Consider the following 7,994-nt stretch of genomic DNA (forward strand, 5'->3'; position numbering starts at 1 on the left):
ATTTAATCCAGCTCAGCCAGGGCAGGCAGCCCACCCTAGAGACTGGCCCCACCCAACAACAAGCCCTCAGGCAACTTGTGGGCCTGCATAGATTGGTGACTGGATTCTCTGCAGCCTGGCAACTGAGCCAACTTGAGTGGGGCAGGGTGTGCACAAGGAGCGGGTGGAGAGTGTGGGGTGGTGGCGGAGTGTGTGGGGCTCCCGCCGTGGAGAGACTGGGTCTGCTTGGGGAGGTTGGGGCGCTCACACGGGGCAGGTTTGTGTTGATTGTGTGTGTGGACCTGTGGACGGCAGGGCTTCTCAGCCGCAGAAGACTTGTGGTTCTCAAAGACCCACATAGGAGGTTTGCTCCACCTTCCAAAACCTGAAACAATTGGGTGCTCCTGTGCCTGAGGCCAGCCACACCCAGCTGCAATCCTCAGAGAGCTGACAAGAGACGTAATAGGCTAGAGGCTTACAGCAATTGTAAGGCCCTGAGCCTAATAACCTGCCACGCTGGGGGCCTACTCACTTAAAAGAAATATTGCAACACAAATGTGGTATTAGAACTTGCAGCCAACTGTGCTGGGGCTCCCCACACCTGATAAAGAGACTGAAGGGCCCACAACAACTACAAGCAGCTGAGCATTACAACAGCTGGCCAGGAGCATAACTCAGCCTCCCTGGGCGCCTACAGGGAGAGCAAACAGGCCACAGCAGAAGGATACACGTAGCCCACATAGGGGTCACCCCTGGAACATTGAGAACTGAGGGAAGCACACTGGAAGCCTCCTAAGGCATCACTTATATAAGGTCACCTATCCAAGAGCAGGAGACAGAGCAGACCTACCTAATACATAGACACAAGCACAGGGAAAGAGGCAAAATGAAGAGGCAAAAGAATACATTCCAAGTAAGGGAACAGGACAAAACCCCAGAAAAAGAACTAAGTGAAACAGAAATGAGCAACCTACCCGACAGAGAGTTCAAACTAAGAGTGTTAAGGATGCTCACTGATCTGGGGAGAAGAATAGATGAACTCAGTGAGAATGTCAACAAAGAAATGGAAGATATAAAAAAGAACCAATCAGAAATGAAGAATACAATACTGGAAATGAAAAATTCATTAGAGGGACTCAAAAGCAGAGTAGAGGATACAGAAGAACGGATCTGTGAGCTGGACGAAAGACTAGAAGAAATTACCCGAGGTGAACAGGTAAAAGAGAAAAGAATTAAAAAGAGTGAGGACAGTCTAAGGGACCTCTGGGACAACATCAAGCGCACTAACATCCGTGTTATAGGTGTCCCGGAAGGAGAAGCGCGAGACAAGGGGTCAGAGAATCTATTTCAAGAAATAATAGATGAAAACTTCCCTAACCTAAGGAAGGAAACAGACATCCAGGTACAAGAATCACAGAGAGCCCCAAACAAGATAAACCCAAAGAGGCCCACACCAAGACACATCATAATCAAAATGTCCAGAATTAAAGATAAAGAGAGAATACTAAAACCTGCAAGAGAATGTCAAGTTACGTACAAAGGAAACCCCATAAGGCTATCAGCTGACTTCTCAGCAGAAACCTTACAGGCTAGAAGAGAATGGCACGATATATTTAAAGTGCTAAAAGGAAAAATCTTACAGCCAAGAATACTCTACCCAGCAAGGTTATCATTCAAAATGGAAGGAGAGATCAAAATTTTCCCAGATAAGCAAAAATTAAAGGAGTTTGTCATCAAGAAACCAGTGCTACAAGAAATGTTAAAGGGACTGATTTAAGGGGAAAAGAGAAGACCACAAATAGGAAAAATTATCTATTTCCATGATTAGAACGTAATGGATACAAATGCACAACAAAGAGGTTAGATATGATATCAAAAACATGAGGGAGGAGGGGAGTTAAAGAGTACAGCTTTCAGACAGAGGTCAAACTAAAGAGACCATCAATTCTGTATAGAAGAAGAAAGGAACAGAGAAGGACTACTAAAACACTGAGAAAAAAAAAAAGTTAAAAAATGGCAGTAAGTACATACTTATCAATAGCTACTTTAACTGTCAATGGACTAAATGCTCCAATTAAAAGGCATAGGGTGGCTGACTGGATAAAAAAACAAGACCCATATATATGCTGCATACAAGAGACACACTTCAGACCTAAAGACACTCACAAACTGAAAGTGAAGGGATGGAAAAAGATACTCCACGCAAATGGCAATGAAAAGAAAGCTGGGGTAGCAGTACTCATATCAGACAAAATAGACTTTAAAACAAAAACTGTAAAAAGAGACAAAGAAGGGCATTACATAATGATCAAGGGAACAATCCAACCAGAGGATATAACACTTGTAAATATCTACGCACCCAATGTAGGTGCACCTAAATATATAAAGCAATTATTAACAGACATAAAAGCAGAAATAGACAGTAACACAATAATAGTAGGGGACTTTAACACTCCACTTACACCAATGGATAGATCATCCAAACAGAAGATCAATACGGAAACATTGGCCTTAAACGACACACTAGAACAGATGGACCTAGTAGATATATACAGAGCATTGCATCCAAAAACCGAAGAATACACGTTCTTTTCAAAGGCACATGGAACATTCTCCAGGATTGATCACATATTAGACCACAAAACAAGTCTCCATAAATTTAAGAAGATTGAATAATACCAAGCATCTTTTCTGACCACAACGGTATGAAACTAGAAATCAACTATAGGAAGAAAATCAGAAAAGCCACAAATACGTGGAGATTAAACAAAATGCTACTGAACAACGACTGGGTTAATGAAGAAATCAAAGAAGAAATCAAAAAATACCTGGAGACAAATGAAAATGAAAATACGACATGCCAGAATTTATGGGATACAGCAAAAGCAGTTCTAAGAGGGAAGTTTATAGCGATACAGGCCTATCTCAACAAACAAGAAAAATCTCAAATAAACAATCTAACAATGCACCTGAAGGAACTGGAAAAAGAAGAACAAACCAAGCCCAAAATCAGTAGAAGAAGGGAAATAATAAAAATCAGAGCAGAAATAAATGAAATAGAGACCAAAAAAACAATAGAAAAAATTGATAAAACCAAGAGCTGGTTCTTTGAAAAGATCAACAAAATTGACAAACCTTTAGCTAGGCTCACCAAGAAAAAAAGAGAGAAGGCACAAATAAGTAAAATCAGAAATGAAAGAGGAGAGGTTACAACAGACACCTCAGAAATACAAAAGATTATAAGAGAATACTATGAAAAGCTATATGCCAACCAATTCGACAATCTGGAAGAAATGGATAAATTCTTAGAATCATACAACCTTCCAAAACTGGATCAAGAAGAAGTAGAGAATTTGAATAGACCAATCACCAGTAAGGAGATCGAAACAGTAATCAAAAACCTCCCCAAAAATAAAAGTCCAGGACCAGACGGCTTCCCTGGTGAATTCTACCAAACATTCAAAGAAGACTTAATACCTATCCTTCGCAAACTCTTCCAAAAAATTGAGGAGAGGGGGAAGCTCCCTAACTCATTCTACGAAGCTGACATTACCCTGATACCAAAACCAGACAAGGACAACACAAAAAAAGAAAATTACAGGCCAATATCACTGATGAACATCGATGCAAAAATCCCCAATAAAATACTAGCAAATCGCATACAACAATACATTAAAAAGATTATACACCATGATCAAGTGGGATTTATTCCAGGGATGCAGTGATGGTTTAACATTCGCAAATCAATCAACGTAATACACCACATTAATAAAATGAAGAATAAAAATCACATGATCATCTCAATAGATGCAGAGAAAGCATTTGACAAGATACAGCATCCATTTATGATAAAAACTCTGAATAAAATGGGTATAGAAGGAAAGTACCTCAACATAATAAAGACCATATATGAGAAACCCACAGCTAATATCATCCTCAATGGTGAAAAACTGAAAGCCATCCCTCTAAAAACAGGAACCAGACAAGGATGCCCACTGTCACCACTCCTATTTAACATAGTACTGGAAGTCCTAGCCAGAGCAATCAGGCAAGAGAAAGAAATAAAAGGGATCCAAATTAGAAAGGAAGAAGTGAAACTGTCACTATTTGCAGATGACATGATTTTATATATAGAAAACCCTAAAGAATCCACCAGAAAACTTTTAGAAGTAATAAACGAATATGGTAAAGTTGCAGGATACAAAATCAACATACAAAAATCAGTTGCATTTCTGTACACTAACAATGAAGTAGCAGAAAGAGAAATTAAGAATACCATCCCATTTACAATTGCAACAAAAAGAATAAAATATCTAGGAATAAACTTAACCAAAGAGGTGAAAGATCTGTACACCGAAAACTATAAAACATTTCTGAAAGAAATCAAAGAAGACACAAAGAAATGGAAAGATATTCCGTGCTCTTGGATTGGAAGAATTAACATAGTTAAGATGTCCATACTTCCTAAAGCCATCTATAGATTCAAGCAATCCCTATCAAAGTTCCAACAACATTTTTCACAGAAATAGAACAAAGAATCCTAAAATTTATATGGAACAACAAAAGACCCCGAATAGCTAAAGGAATCCTGAGAAAAAAGAACAAAGCTGGAGGTATCACACTCCCTGATTTCAAAATATACTACAAAGCTGTAGTAACCAAAACAGCATGGTACTGGCACAAAAACAGACACACAGATCAATGGAATAGAATCAAAAGCCCAGAAATCAACCCACACATCTATGGACAGCTAATCTTTGACAAAGGAGCCAAGAACATACAATGGGGAAAAGAAAGTCTCTTCAACAAATGGTGTTGGGAAAACTGGATAGCCATATGCAAAAAAATGAAAGTAGACCCTTACCTTACACCATACACAAAAATTAACTCCAAATGGATTAAAGACTTGAATGTAAGACCTGAAACTGTGAAACTTCTAGAAGAAAACATAGGCAGTACGCTCTTCGACATCAGTCTTAGCAACATCTTTTCAAACAACACGTCTGACCGGGCAAGAGAAACAATAGAAAAAATAAACAAATGGGACTACATCAAACTAAAAAGCTTCTGCACAGCAAAGGAAACCATCAATAAAACGAAAAGACATCCTAACAATTGGGAGAAGATATTTGCAAACCATACTTCTGATAAGGGCTTAATCTCCAAAATATATAAAGAACTCATGCATCTTACCAACAAAAAAACTACCAACCCAATTAAAAAATGGGCAAAAGACCTGAACAGACATTTCTCCAAAGAAGATATACAGATGGCCAACAGACACATGAAAAGATGTTCAAAATCACTATCAGGGAAATGCAAATCAAAACTACAATGAGATATCACCTGACGCCCGTCAGAATGGCTGTAATTAACAAGACAGGAAACAACATGTGTTGGAGAGGATGTGGAGAGAAGGGAACTCTCATACACTGCTGGTGGGAGTGCAAACTGGTGCAGCCACTATGGAAAACAGTATGGAGATTCCTCAAAAAATCAACGATAGAACTACCATATGATCCAGCTATCCCACTGCTGGGTATTTATCCAAAGAACTTGAAAACACCAATTTGTAAAGGTACATGCACCCATGTGTTCATTGCAGCGTTACTCACAATAGCCAAGACTTGGAAGCAACCTAAGTGCCCATCAAGGGACGAATGGATAAAGAAGCTGTGGTATATATACACAATGGAATACTACTCAGCCATAAGAAACGATGAAATCCAGCCATTTGTGACAACATGGATGGACATTGAGGGCATGATGCAAAGTGAAATAAGTCAGAGGGAGAAGGTCAAATACCATATGATTTCCTTCATTAAGTAGTAGATAATAACAACAATAAACAAACACATAGAGACAGAGATTGGATTGGTGGTTACCAGAGGGGAAAGGGGGAGGGAGGAGGGTGAAATGGATAATTCGGTACATGTGTGTGGTGATGGGTTGTAATTAGTATTTTGGTGGTGAACATGATGTAATCTATGCAGAAATAGATGTACAATGTTGTACACCTGAAATTTTTACAATGTTATAAACCAATGTTACTGCAATAAACAAAAAATTAAAAAAAAAAAAAAGAAAAAAAAACAATACATTTTAAGGACAAAGAAATAAGACCTCATGTCTAATCAAGATCTTAGCAATATCAAAGAACTTAATAGACCAATTAAAAGATAAACTTTGACATTTATTATCAGGTAATAACAATGAATAAAAATGAAAAAATTGAGAGCTGATAGAAGGAAATTAACAAATTTTGAGGGTAGTATATAATACAATAAAAATATAATGTGCCTGAAATAGAGTACTCCACAAGAGTTAAATGACAGTAGAATTGTTTTCTGATATAAAGTCCTGAATCAGCATATCAATATTCTGTTACAGAAAAATAATTCAAGCAAATTATTAAAACCTAGCCAGTGGTTAACTTTATAGGTATTAAGCTACAAGGAGAAGAAGAACACAATTTCAAACATTACATGTATCTTAAGATATATCTTTAAGTGTATCTTTTTCAGCAGTTTCTCTTATTGTATCCCTTATTCCCCCTATTGTATGTTACCTATTTTCAAAAAAGATAAAAAGAAAAGGAAAGAAAAGAAAAGCAAAAAGAAGATGAAGACAGTGTGGGGATGGTAATCAGAGTAGTACAGGCAATATTCTGTCGTTAAAGAATGTAGGAATAGGGCCAAACCAGTGGCGTAGTGGTTAAGTTCATGCACTCTGCTTCGCTGGCACAGGGTTTGCAGATTCAGATCCCTGGCACAGACTTACGCCCCACTCATCAAGCCATGCTGTGGCAGCGTCCCATATAAAGTAGAGGAAGATGGGCACAGATGTTAGCCCATGGCCAATCTTCCTCAGCAAAAAAGAGGAGAATTGGCAACAGATGTTATCTCAGGGCTAATCTTCCTCACACACAAAAAACGAATGGAGCAATAAACATCAAAATCCTGAGAAAAATAGTGTGAGTTCACTTGTTACACTTAGCCAATTTCCTTTATAAAAATAGTTCAGGTTCCTCAAACAATATTAGCAAATCAAATCCAACGATGTATAAAAAGAATAATACACCATGACCCAAAGGGATTTATCCCAGGCGTGGAAGACTAGTTCAACATTTGAAAATCAGTAATGTAATCCATCACATCAACAGGCTAAAAATGAAAAAGCACACGATCGTGTTTCTAGGTGCAGAAAAAGCATTTGACAAAATGCAACACCCATTCACAATAAAAACTATCAGCAAATAGGAATAGAGCGGCACTTCCTTAACTTGATAAAGAATATCTATTAAAAACAACAGTTAATATCATACTTAATTGTGAGAAACTCTAGGCTCACTCTAAGATCAGGAGCAAGGCAAGGATGTCCCCTCTCATCATTCCTTTGCAGCGTAGTTCTGGAAGTCCTAGCTAGTGCACTAAGAAAAGAAAAGGAAATGAGAGGTGTAAAACTCGGGAAGGAAGAAATAAAACTATCCTTGTCACAGACGACATGATTGTTATGATGTGATAACATGTAAAAATACAAAAGAATTGACAAAAAACTTCCTGAAACAGGGGCCGGCCCAGTGGCATAGCAGTTAAATGCACGAGCTCCACTTTGGCAGCCCGGGGTTCGGGGTTTGCAGGTTTGGATCCCGGGCGTGCACCAACGCACTCCTTGTCAAGACATGCTGTGGTGGTGTCCCATATAAGGTAGAAGAAGATGGGCGTGGATATTAGCCCAGGGCCAGTCTTCCTTGGCAAAAAGAGGAGGATTGGCATCGGATGTTAGCTCAGGGCTGATCTTCCTCACCACACACACAAAAAAAACCCTCCTGAAACAAATAAGCAATTATAGCAGGGTTGCAGGATGCTATTTATGGCAGGACAAGAGCTAACCAAAATGTACACCCCCTAACATAGATGATAGAGTGCTCTTTGAAACCATTGTGGTGAAAATAAAGAGCCTCTAACAGCTATGTTAGGAGCTGTAATTTCTAGTTAGTTCTTGTCTTGCCATAA

Source organism: Ceratotherium simum, chromosome 14 (genome assembly GCF_057802395.1).
Source record: "Ceratotherium simum simum isolate JZ-2026a chromosome 14, ASM5780239v1, whole genome shotgun sequence".
Classification (NCBI taxonomy): domain Eukaryota; kingdom Metazoa; phylum Chordata; class Mammalia; order Perissodactyla; family Rhinocerotidae; genus Ceratotherium; species Ceratotherium simum.